We start from the raw sequence: 13,458 nt of genomic DNA, 5'->3' as shown, positions 1-13,458 counted from the left end.
AACATGGAGGTAAATCTAAGAAAACTGTATAAAATAATAATGATGCTCATGTCTAAAATAATGGACAAAAATAGAAGGTAATCTGGAGGCAGGTTATCAGGATATCAAATATTTTTAAGTTCTTGCATTATTTGGAAAAGCATTTAGGTAAGAATGCCTTTGCACCTTGTTAAGATAAATATAGTAGAATTTTAAGTGTCACTCTAAGAAAACAAACATAGTCTATATCTTCCCAACAAGTGGAAGGAAAAATAGAATATGAAAACAAAACAAACAATTTGAAGAAAGAGCAACACAGAAGTCAAGATATAGAAAAACTACAAAGTAAAATGATAGAAATAAAAATAAATATCAATGAATTGAATTTTTCAGCTAGGAATATAGATAATAGATAGATTATACACTACTCACTAAACAAAAATGAGGATATGGTAAGGTTGGAAGTAAAAGGATGCAAGTTGATAAAGCTGGAAGTAAAAGGAGAAAAAATATACAAAGTCAACATCAGTGAAAGAAGGCAGAAATATATTAATTCAGAAAAAAAAATGGACTTAAGAAATACATATTTTTGAAACAAAGTATGTCACTATGATAAAAGATTCACCTCAATAAAAACATGAAAAATTAAAAAATTACCTATACCAATAATGACTCAAAATATACAAAATAACAAAAAGTAAGACTACAGACAAAATTAGCAAATCCATCACTATAAAGAAACATTTCAACATGTATATTACAGTTATTGATAGCTCAAACTGACAAAACTCTGATAAATATACAAAATTAAAAATTACATACTTGACTTAAAGAATATAAACAGGACATGTACCCAACAACTAGAGATCTCCCAACTACACAGAGCACATTGATCAAAAATGTGACCACATGGATACATTAAAATAACCATCAACAAATCTCCAATTTTAACCATTATAGTGAGAAAGAAATGAATGATTGTAAGTTAGACTTTCTAATACTCAAACAAAAAAGTCTTTGAAAATAACTCATAGGTCAAAAACCTATAATAGAAATTCATAAATACATAAAAGTAAATGATAATTTATGGGAGGCAAGCACAAGAAGAAAAACAAAGGCATAAACTTGAAACTTGGAGGAGGATTTGCCGCATATATAATCCCAAAATGGATTGGTGTTTGACGTGTATACTGCTAAGTCACTTCAGTCGTGTCCGACTCTGTGCGACCCCATAGACGGTAGCCCACCAGGCTCCGCCATCCCTGGGATTCTCCAGGCAAGAACACTGGAGTGGGTTGCCATTTCCTTCTCCAATGCGTGAAAGTGAAGTCACTCAGTCGTGTCTGACTCTTCGCGACCCCATGGACTGCAGCCTACCAGGCTCCTCCGTCCATGGGATTTTCCAGGCAAGAGTACTGGAGTGGCGTGCCATTGCCTTCTCCTTGATGTGTATAAAGTGCTGCTAATAAGTAAGACAAGCAGCCAAATGGGGGGGAAAAAAAACAGGCAAAGATACGAACAGGCATTTTAGAGAAGAGGAGAAAGAACTGCAAACAAACGTATGACAAGTTTAACCTCATTCTCACTCAGGAAAACACTGAAACATGACACACCATTTTGCCTCCATGACATGAGTGAAGAAGAGATCTAATAACACTAAATGCTGGCAAGAACGTTGAGAAAGAACCTGTCACTCAACTAATGGAAGTATGAATTATAACAACTTTGCAATAAAGTTTTGCATTATTCTGTAAAGTTAAACTTGCAATTTACAGTGCCAGCTAGATGCCATACAACCCCTTGCATGTGTGCACTTGGTGACATGGACAAAATCATTCCGAACAGAGGGATTGTAGCAAAAAGAGAGTAGGAAATCAAATGTATGTGCAAGATATGAATCAACTGTTATTTTATCTAAGTAGAGAAAGTACACTTTTGAAAATGAGTTAACTGTAACTCTGTACAAGAACATGGTGGGTGTTTAGAAATATTACACTGAGTGAAAAAAAGAAAAGAGTACATCAAGTACAAGAAAAAGTATATTCAGTTCAAATAAATTCAAAGCGAAATCTATATTATGATAAAAGCATATGTGCAAGTGCATCTTTGATAAAATGACATAAGGCCAGCCTTCCCTAGCTGCAGGTCATGCCTCTCTGGATTCCACCGGCCAAGGAATCTTGCCTATGTTATCATCAGCAATTGGTTGAATCTGTGGCTGTGGAACTAGGGGTACCCATGCCAGGGCTCATATAGGACCTGAGCTTCCACGAACGTTTATAACCATGGAAGGTCCTGAAACCCATCCCTGGCAAATTCAACAGAAGACTGTATTTTAAAGGGGAGGGTGGGGAGTTGGGGATGAAAGGGTCATAACTGCTAATGGGTAACGTGTTTCTTTCGGGGGTGATGAAAATGCTCTAATACAGACTGTGGTGATGGTTGCACTACTGTGAATATGTTTAAAAATTTAAATTGTACCCATTAAATGGGTGAAGGGTATAGTATATGAATTATATCTCAGTAAGATCACGGCATCCGGTCCCACCACTTCATGGCAAATAGATGGGGAAACAATGGAAACAGTGGCTGACTTTATTTTTCTAGGCTCCAAAATCACTGCAGATGGTGATTGCAGCCATGAAATTAAAAGACGCTTACTCCTTGAAAGGAAAGTTATGACCAACCTAGATAGCATATTAAAAAGCAGAGACATTACTTTGCCAACAAAGGTCTGTCTAGTCAAGGCTATGGTTTTTCCAGTGGTCATCTATGGATGTGAGAGTTGGACTATAAAGAAAGCTGAGCACAGAAGAACTGATGCTTTTGAACTGTGGTGTTGGAGAAGACTCTTGAGAGTCCCTTGGACTGCAAGGAGATCCAACCAGTCCATCCTAAAGGAGATCAGTCCTGGGTGTTCATTGGAAGGACTGATGTTGAAGCTGAAACTCCAATACTTTGGCCACCTGATGCGAAGAGCTGACTCATTTGAAAAGACCCTGATGCTGGGAAAGATTGAGGGCAGGAGGAGAAGGGGATGACAGAGGATGAGGTGGTTGGATGGCATCACCCACTCAATGGACATGGGTTTCAGTGGACTCCGGGAGTTGGTGATGGACAGGGAGGCCTGGTGTGCTGCTGTTCCTGGGGTCGCAAAGAGTTGGACACGACTGAGTGACTGAACTGAACTGAACTGAAAGGTGTTTAAAGAAAAAAGCAAAGGAATGAATAACACAAAAAGTCAAGAGAGGAGTTACCTTTGATAACAGAATAAGGGGAAAACAAGTAATTTCACAGATGTTTCTTATAGTTTCTTATAGTTTTATTCAAACTTCTAAGTGTAATATATGTGTGTATTTTTCATATGTGTCAAATATTATTTAAATAAAAATGCTATGAATAAAACAAACAAGCTTTCAGGAATTCACATGAGAAAAGCTGTAAACATAGCAGTGACCCACACCAGAATCCTGATTTCTGGAATAATTAAACTTGTATGAACAAATTGCAATAAACTGTAAACACTAAAAGCCTATGGTTTATAAGTTTTCCCCCTTTAATGAGAAAGTCTAAACACACAACAAACCACAGGACATTCATATCACTGCTTTGCCCTTGGAAGCATTTTAAATTGCAGCTGATTTATATAAAACCTCTTTATATGAATGTTTCCACTAGACTTGAAAAAATAAGTACAAGCCTATAACTTTTATTTAGGATTTTTGCAGGTGGCCTTTGAGGCATGGAAAAGAGGACTATGCGAATCTGGTTCAAGTTCAGCTATAAATTCTAGAATTTTTGCTTTTCTCTTTTCTCTTTTCACAAAAGAAACTTCTATCATTTCACAGGAAAAATAAAATTGTGATAGGATTATTATATCTAAATTGCTTTAGACCAAAATTGGTTTTAAATTATGTCACTCTTGGTGTTTTTGATTTCAGAAACAATAAGACATCTTTCTAAAGGATGTCATATGAGGATCCCACTGCCCTCAATCACATCCATTTAGAAGAACAATTGTACCCATGGTATAGTTCTTCCAGATAGATAGATAGATAGATGATAGAAAAACAGATATAGATGACAGATACATCGATAGATAGACGGGTGCCCTGGTTATATACACGAAATCGTACATTTCCCATCTCTGGGAGCAGGAGAAAATACATATGTAGTAAACACCTCCCCACCTCCAGCAATAGTACAGGTAAAGGAATAAAGTTCCTGAGACAAAGCACCAGGCTCCTTCATTCATTGTCACTGCCATTCTATATCTGAGGGCTTAAGCATATATGATCCATCTTCTAAAGTAAATCATTAATGATGTTACACAGCTATATAAATAAAACACAAAAGCCATTTCAAATATAATTTACAAGCATGGTTCCACCCGATACCTACCAGAACCCTATGAGATATAAAGGGAAGATTTGGTTATTTCCATTTCACGGGCAACACTAAGTCATAGAGACTTGAACTAACTCTCAGGAATTTGACAAAACCTAGAGAGCTGGAAGATTTTATTAAATCTCCCTGAGCCTTGATTTTCTCATCTAAAAACTGGGTATAAGAATCATACTTATCTCATGGGGTTATTATGCAAATTGAACTTTAATATATGTGACCCCATGGACCACAGCCTGCCAGGCTTCTCTGTCCGTGGAGATTCTCCAGGCAAGAATACTGGAGTGGGTTGCCATGTCCTCCTCCAGGGGATCTTCCCAAACCAGGGATTGAACCCACGTCTCCCACATTGCAGGTGGATTCTTTACTGTCTGAACCACCAGGGAAGCCCAAGAATACTGGAGTGGGCAGCCTATCCCTTCTCCAGGGGAACTTCCCGACCCAGGAATCAAACGGGTCTCCTGCATTGCAGGCAGATTCTTTACCAGCTGAGCTATCAGGGAAGCCCGTATGTAAATAATGCTGCCATACAATATGTTAGCTATTATCTTTGTTATGCAGGTTCTAGAATCGATGCTATTTTTATAATACCTTGCTAACAGTTACAGATTACCTGGTTCCTGTTTCAAGCTGTCAAAAATGTGACCCAGACCTAGTTCTGAATAAGAGAATGTTAGAGCTGGGAGACCTCGTAGAGTTCTATACAGCGCAACCTTACGTTTTTAGAGTCCCAAGACTTAGAAAGACCCAAGAACACATGGCTAGTTTGCTGCAGAACTGGGTCTAGCAACTAAGTCTCCTAATTCCTAATTTTCAATCTCTCCACACCAGCTAACAGATTTGGCTCAATGTCTCTAGAATCCTTTCCTTATTGCTGAGATTTGGTCTAATCATTATTTGATCTTAAAACTTTTACTGTCCCCAAATGTATCCATCCATAGAATCATTGAGTTTCCCCTGATTTAGTCACCTGGCCTTCAGGTAATCTGAACACTTTGGCTCCTGCTGTGCTTAGCAGTCTGCACACCTAAACAGCTGTCTGTCTTCACCTGTGTAAATTTCTCCAGTGCATTCATTTGTTTGAGTACGAGGATGATCAGGCAGAAATTTTTCACAGAAGTGGCTTTTTCCATCCTTGCTAGAATTTTACTTTGCAGTACTAGAAATAAACATAGGCTTTGTCAAATACTGTCTTCGAAAGACTTGACTACCACATTCACGTGTTTTTTTGTTAAAGTGCCCAGCCAAATATTCTGAAGTGAATTCATGTTAATAAATTTCATGAAGTCATTTATGCACCTGCAGAAGATTCGAAGCCCCCAACCTTTACCTCTTTCATTTATCAAGGTGTCTTAAGTTCCATCCACAATGATTTAGACCTTTCTCAGAAGCAGTTCTGTCTTCCAGAGCTCCTTATTAAAGTACAAATGTCCTTCAGAAAGCGACCACCTCGAGATAGCAATTTAGCATGATAAGCTGTCAGCTGGGCTCAAGTCCATGGTCTGTGGGAAATTGATTCAAGCTACAGGGCATCAGTGGGGGCAGGGGATGAGAGGACAAGGGAAGACAGATGGGCTGGGGGTGTCCCTGGAAATAGAAGAAGGGGGGCACAAATTCACTTATAGGAGAGTCACTAAGGACATCGTAGGGGAGAAGGGAGATCAAGCCAAACCATTCTGTTCCCACTTTAAGTATTTTGGAGGAGTAGGTGATACCAAGGAGTCAGATTTGCCTAAAGGGGTAGCAGAGGGCTTCCCTGATAGCACAGTTGGTAAAGACTCCTCCTGTAATGCAGCAGACCCCGGTTCAATTTCTGGGTTGGGAACATCCCCTGGAGAAGGGACAGGCTACCTACTCCAATATTCTTGGGCTTCTCTTGTGGCTCAGCTGGTAAAGAATCTACCCGCAATGCGGGAGACCTGGGTTCAATCCCTGGATTGGGAAGAGCCCCTGGAGAAGAGAAAGGCTATTCATTCCAGTATTCTGGCCTGGAGAATTCCATGGACTGTATAGTCCATGGGCTCACAAAGAGTCGGACACGACTGCATGACTTTCACTTTCACTTTCAAAGGGGCAGCAGACAAGACAACTTTTTGGCAAGGGACCCAAAAACACTGAGTCACAGGTCACCAATTCAGCTGGGCTTCAGTACCATGATTTTGAAGCTCTCATTTTAAAAACTGTTAAAGCAGAACAAATTATTTATTGCCCTCTGTTAATGTACACAGTATTTCTAGAATGATAAACATCACCGACTTGATGGACTTGAGTTTGAGTAAACTCCGGGAGATGGTGAAGCACAGGGAATCCTGGAGTGCTGCAATCCATGGGGTCACAAAGAGTCAGACACGACTGAGTCACTGAACAACAATCACCTCTATGAGCTAAGAGAGGGAACCATACGGATGAGAAAGATCCCCACTTATTCTGGATACATGTCTAGACTCCCTAAGCCACTTAATGTGTATCCTGAGATTCAAGCAGAGAGGTATTTGAATGTTTATCTTTCCTCATTACAGAAGTGATAACATTTTCATCATGGAAAATGGAGACGTTGAAACTGATAATAAAATGTCATTTCTCATCCATCAAACAGGAAAAAACCAAAAAGCCCAATAATACCAAACATTGGTCAGGACACAAAGAGATAGAAACTCTTACATACTGCTTGTTGCAGTCACTTTGACAAAACCTAGTGAAGCTAAAGATGTATATACTTGTAATCCAGAAACTCTACTGCTAGCTATCCACCCTATAGAAATTCTCACACTTTTGCACCACAAAACACATACAAAGATGTTTGTTGTAGTATTTTGCAACAGAAAAATAATGAAAACAATCATCTCTCTGTTTCTCAGTAGGAAAAGAGATAACTTGAGGACTAGTATAAAGTAGTCAAAATAAAGAACTAAAAACAAAACAAAACAAAAAATTTAAAGAACTATAATATCAACATGGATAAATATAAATAAAAACTTGTCAAATATTTTTAAAAAGTAAGTTATAAAAGGATATGCACAGTATGATACCATCTAGTTATAATCTTAACACAATGTGGAAATTGGCTAGGATACATACACATGTGGTAAAAATACAAGAAATACATGAGAATGCTGCATAGCATACTAAATGGATTAGCTTAGGATGCTAATAACAAGAAAGCTAAAATAATAATGACAAATAAATTACAATTTCATTTCTTTGTCAAACTAAAGTTCAGGTAAACTACTCAGGGTTGAAACGGCAACTCTGCAAACATGACCACCAGCGTTTTTCTGTTATAGTTCCACATTCCTTAACACACAGATGCTGCCTGGTGGCCCAAGATAGCTCCTACCAGGAAAACCACAGTCCAACTGGTGCAAAAGGGGAAAGGGAGGGAGATCAACTTCTCCACTCCCTTCCTTTAAGGAATCTCCCAGGAAGTTGTGTATATAACTTCTGCTTTAACTCCACTGGCCAGAACTTAGTCATATACCAATACCTGGAAAATGTAATACCTATGGGAGGTGCTAGTGGCAAAGAACCTCCCTGCCAACAAAGGTAGAGGTAGGGATGCAAGTTCGATCCCTGGGGTGGGAAGATCCCCTGGAGAAGGAAATGACAACCCACTTCGGTATTTTTGCCTGGAGAACACCATGGACAGAGGAGTCTGGCGGGCTACAGTCCACAGCGTCGCAAACATCAGACAAGACTGAAGGAACCTAGCATGCATTCCAAGCAAAGAGGTATCAAACAAAAAATTCTGATCTACTTCTGCAAAGGAAGGTGGGGGAAGAGGTAAGAATGGGACAGAAGCTGCTATCTGTAATGCTGAATTTCTTGGACATTTTAAAGAGAGATTTAAAGCAAATACGACACTAACATCTGCTCCATCTTTGTGATAGGTGCATAAGTGTCAGTTCTACGATTTTCTTGACTTCTCTGATTCTCTGAAATTTTCATACTTCAAATGTTTTAAGGAAAGCATAAAAGATAAACAAAAGTTGGCTTTAGTCACCCCAAACATATACATGTCCACATATATTAAGTGAAAGTCACTCAGTCATGTCTTACTCTTTGCGACCCCACAGACTATACAGCCCCTGGAATTCTCCAGGACAGAATACTGGAGTGGGTAGTCTTTCCCTTCTCCATAGGATCTTCCCAATCCAGGGATCAAACCCAGGTCTCCTGCATTGCAGGCAAATTCTTTACCAGCTGAACCACAAAGGAAGCCCAAGAATACAAGAGTGGGTAGCCTATCCCTTCTCCAGGGGATCTAATACACACTAAAATACCAGCATTAACATTTTGGTGGCTGAGACTTCGGTCTTTCTCCTATACATATTTTTACTCAATCCTGTCTTTTAATTCTTACATAGTTTGTAAACTGCTTTTTAATTTATTGTGTCATAAGCATTTCCCATGTCTTTTAGAATTATTTTAAAAGGTAACATTTAGCAACTAACCGTATAATCCTAAGGATGTAATATAATTCAATTAACTTGTTGTTAAACATTTTAGATGAATTTTATACTTACAGATTTTAAATGTACATGTTTTATCTTCAGTTACTTTGTCTCTAGATGTTATTCATTTGCAGGTAAAAACAATCACTGGTACAATCCTCCTCCATCTCTGGCTATAATTCACAGCAGAAGTGATTTTTCTTTTCTGAAGAGTTTTTGTTTCCTAGTGTTCCCATCCAGGTAGCATCTATCTCAAAGCCTTTGGACCGATCTTCTGAGACGCAGCTGAAACCCCCTAAGAGTCAGAAGTTCTTCCGCCATGTTTGCCTCCCTCTCACGGAACTTCTTTGATGTGTGTCTCAGTTCACTGGGAGCCCGTGGGCACGAGGGAGAGGCACATCAAGCCTTCGGCCCCTGTGGCTGCTTAGAGCCTGTTGTGGTCTGCACACCCATCTCTGCCAGGCCCGAGCTTCTGTAATGGACTAATCTGATCCCAGGATACCCCTGCTGCAGGTGAGAGCAGTTTTAAAAACGCTGTTTTGGTACTCTTGGTGAATGGTCCGGGTGCTCATTTTCCTTTAATGCTAAATTCAATTCTATGAGAAGAATAACTTATCACTCTTTCTCTCTTATCCACTCTCTCATGCATTTTTATTAACTTTGCATTTAAATAATGCACAAAAGATACCTTCCATAGCCCCTCTCATGTGTCACATTTTGTGATGCCAGCATCCAAACAGACTTTAGAACTTCAGATATTATCACCATGAACGAGAATTTACTGATGCATTTTCTATCTGATTTCCAAAAAGATCATTACTACAAATTCTGAAAAGAACCTATTCAAACAAAACCTTTCCAAGTATCCCCAAATTGATAAATTCACTCATTCAAGCCTCCTGTAGCTAGCGATCAGAAGGCCTCTTTGGCCTGTCTTTCTCCGTAGGTCCGCCCGTTCAGGCACTTAGAGGGCTCCCTTGCCTGGGGTCCTTCTCTGTTGTTTGGAGCATCAGGCACATAAAGGGGCCCCCCTGACTGGGGTCATTCTCTGTAGATCGGCACATCAGGCACTTAAAGGGGCACCCTGGGTGGGGTCCTACTCTGTAGTTCCGTGCATCAGGCGTTTGATGGGCCAGCCTCTCTGTTGTTCAGCTGCCGATGCTGGCCGTGAGGGGAGAGAGAGGCTATGGTGATGGCTCTACCCCCTACGCGTGACTCAGCAGTATCGCCTTGCTTCCATGGCTGCCTGGCTTTCCTCCACAGGCATTTCCCACCATAGTCTCCTCCCTCAGATCCCCTCTATTCGTCTCTCTACAGTCAATAGCAGCCCTCGCCCTGGGATTGCTCCATAATCCCGAAACTCCAGCTCCCAGCTGTTGTGCCTTCTGGTGACCTGTGTTCCTGTCTGGGGTATGTACGGCTGCGGCAAGGACTGTCTGATTCTCATTCCATTTAGGCTGCCACAGATCAGCTGTTTCACTCTTAGCCTTAAATGTTTCTCCTCTGACTCAGACAGTTGCCCAGATGTGGGGATCAGACCCCGGCTTCAGTTCCCCCACCCGCTGAGGGCAGGTCCAGCCCTACTAACGCTCCTGTTTTCCCCCTAGGTCCTTCATCCTACTGAGTTTTGAGTGGGTCTATATATTCTTTTCCTCTGGACAGTACTCTTGTCTGTTCTCAGCTGGTGTTCCGCATGCACTTCTGTGTCTGAAGGTGTATCCCTGATGTATCCATGGAGAGAGAGGTGCTCCACGTCCACCTGCTCCTTTGCCATCTTGTTCTCTCCTCTGATGTTGTTTAGTAACTAAGTTGTAACTGACTCCTTTGTGACCCCATGGACCATAGTCTGCTAGGCTCCTCTGTCCATGAGATTTCCCTGGCAAGAATACTGGACTGGGTTGCCATTTCCTTTTCCGGGGCATCTTCCTGACCCAGGGATTGAACCTATGTCTCCTGCACTGGAGGGTGGATTCTTTACCACTGAGCCACCAGGGAAGGCCCTTTTCCCTGATACTCATATTATTAATCAGGTCCATGAAGAAAAACACGTGGAGTCCCAGGTTCTACACTACTAACTGCATGGGAACCAGCATTCCTCTCAAGAGCCCACCTTCTCCTTCTAGTTCTTTCCCCAGACATTCACAACTAGCACTCCGTTCCCCTCATTACCTTTGCTCTTCAGGATTCTAACTACACATCCCTCCAATCCCATGCTCAAGGGCTCATCTTCCAGGAAGCCTCCTCTGAGTCCTCTGGCATCCAGATCTGTTTTATTATTATCATGCCTCCAGCAAGCACCAGACTGATGTCTACAAGAACAGTACAGATCATGCTAGAGTTATGCTTAGCAGATTTGTTTTTAAAAAATGGACATTGTAAGTGAAACCAATGATCAAGATTCAATAAATATTTGTTGAATAAAAGGATGCATAAATCAATTAGTATGCTTCCAGATTCTCCTTAGCAGAGTCCTGAGCACACAGATTTCAATAAACTGTCAATTGATTTCCTTTTGTGGTATAAAACTATGACTGTATCAATAGATTTTCTTCAAAATAATTGTCACTGTTCTAATATTTAGCTAGATTACTTTTACTTAATATATATTTAGTTAAATATGCAATATTCAACTACCCTTTTTCATAGATGGTAGTCAGATTCACCCAATTTTGAAGATAATAGATGTAAAAGTTCTTTAAAAAAAGAATCTGTAGGCCAAGGTTCTCAAGAGACTCACTCAGGACATGACCCACACCACTGGAGACCAGTTCATCAGAGGAAGACAAAATGACCCTCAAAGTGTCATCTGGCATCCTTTCCCTAGGTGCCAGAAACAGCACATTACAAGGTACCCAGAGGTTAAAACATTTCCCAAGTTGCATCCATAGGAAAATCTACAATCAGATGTTCTCTTCTTGCCTTATGGGATGATTTGTGTCCCTTCAAAACTCATATGATGAATTTCCAGCCCCCAGCATCTCAGAGTGTGACAATATCTGGAAACAAGTTCTTTAAAGAGATAATTAAGCTAAAATGAGGCCACTAGAGTGGATCCTAATCTGACATGACAGGTGTTCTTATCAGAAGAGGAGGTTAACACAGACATGCACACAGCGGAGACCATGTGAAGACAGGGGAGAAAACGGCAATCCATTGATGCAATCCAAGGAGTGTGTGTGCTGTGTTGTACTCAGCTGTGCCCAACTCTTGTGCAACCCCATGGACTGTAGCCTGCTAGGCTTCTCTCTCCAAGGAATTTTCTTGGCAAGAATACTGGAATGGATTGCCATTTCCTACTCCAGGGAATCTTCCCGACCAAGGGATCAAACCCATGTTTCTTGCACCTCTGGCATTGACAGGCAGATTCTTTAGCACTATAAACACCTGGAAAACCAGAGGAAAGAGGCTCAGAAAAAACCAACCCTGCCAACACCTGGATCGTAGACTTCTTGCTTCTAGAACTGCAAGAACATAAGTTTCTGTTGTTTAAGCCACTCAGACTGTGGTACTTAATTATAGCAGGTCTAGAAAATTAATACATCTCCCATGAAAATTCTTCATATGAATGTCATGCATTCTGCCTCATTATCAATATTATAATTATGAGCTGCTGGAGACTTGCTGACCAGGTTTAAAAATGGTATAGCAGTGACCTTGAAATTGACATACCTACTCAAATCTGCTTAATTGGCTCCTTCTTGCAGAGAGCATCACTGAACAGCAACTCTCTCCTCTCCCTCACCCCTTATTCTCTATCACACCACGTTACTAGTCACGTAGTTTATAGCCTAAGTTCTATCCTGGAATTCTCTCACTGTTGCCTATCTTCCTAACAAGACCATAAGCTCCACAAAGGCAAGGAACCCTCTCTGTGTTCCCAGTACCTGGCACAGCATCTGCCATTGAGGAGCAAATATTTGGTGATTGAGTCTGCTTTTTACTTTCTGCCTTCTCAGTGGGTACAAGTTCCATTTTTTCTTTTTGTTTTCAATTTACTCAGCTCTGGAATACCTGGCTGAGAGACCTGGATTAGACTTTTGAGAAGGATGCTAAAGAGAAAGTGATGGCCTTGCTCAGTGTGCACCAGCCTGCCTGGCAGCAGCAGTTCACCACATTTTAAATGATGGAGGTTTGGCAAGGGAGATGAGCAGGATGGGAGACCCATTAGAAGAATGATACAGCATTCAGAGGAAGGTTAAAAATGAAGCATGTGTTATAAATAATAAAACATGTCCAACTGTGCATATTAAGTTGTAATTCGATCTCTGGCTTCTTCTGACATTGATAAACCACTCAAAGCCTCCCCCTCATGGCTTCTGATGCCACGAGTGATGAACCCCTCTCAGTGGAATTTCTACCTTGTTATTCTGTACAAGCTGTTCTGTATTCTGCATGTGTGAAAAACAGGCGATGAGAGCCACATGGAATAAACTGGACAAGCCCAAATTTTGCTTAAAATTGCATTTAGCCAGTTATGAAGAGATGAAAGTATACTTATAAATGGGACATGAAAGGGCAATCGGAGCAGAATAGTTTCTGGGTTCTGGGTGATACCTAGACGTTCAGTCAAGTGCAGAAAAGAAGTGAAGTGCTCAAGATGTCAGAAGCCAAGCATCCAGGTCAT

At 40.7% G+C, this 13,458-nt stretch overlaps 1 long non-coding RNA gene across 1 annotated transcript; it reads left to right on the top strand.

The window, feature by feature from the left end:
- The first annotated feature begins 8,025 nt into the window (after positions 1–8,025).
- On the top strand, positions 8,026–13,168 carry LOC139184120 (uncharacterized). The gene is made up of 3 exons (XR_011567594.1): positions 8,026–8,163; positions 9,062–9,347; positions 12,835–13,168. It is a non-coding gene; the product is annotated as an uncharacterized lncRNA (long non-coding RNA).
- Positions 13,169–13,458: the final 290 nt, after the last annotated feature.

This window comes from Bos indicus, chromosome 7 (assembly GCF_029378745.1).
Source record: "Bos indicus isolate NIAB-ARS_2022 breed Sahiwal x Tharparkar chromosome 7, NIAB-ARS_B.indTharparkar_mat_pri_1.0, whole genome shotgun sequence".
In the NCBI taxonomy this organism is placed as follows: Eukaryota; Metazoa; Chordata; class Mammalia; order Artiodactyla; family Bovidae; genus Bos; species Bos indicus.
This window is presented reverse-complemented; position numbering and strand designations above follow the sequence as displayed.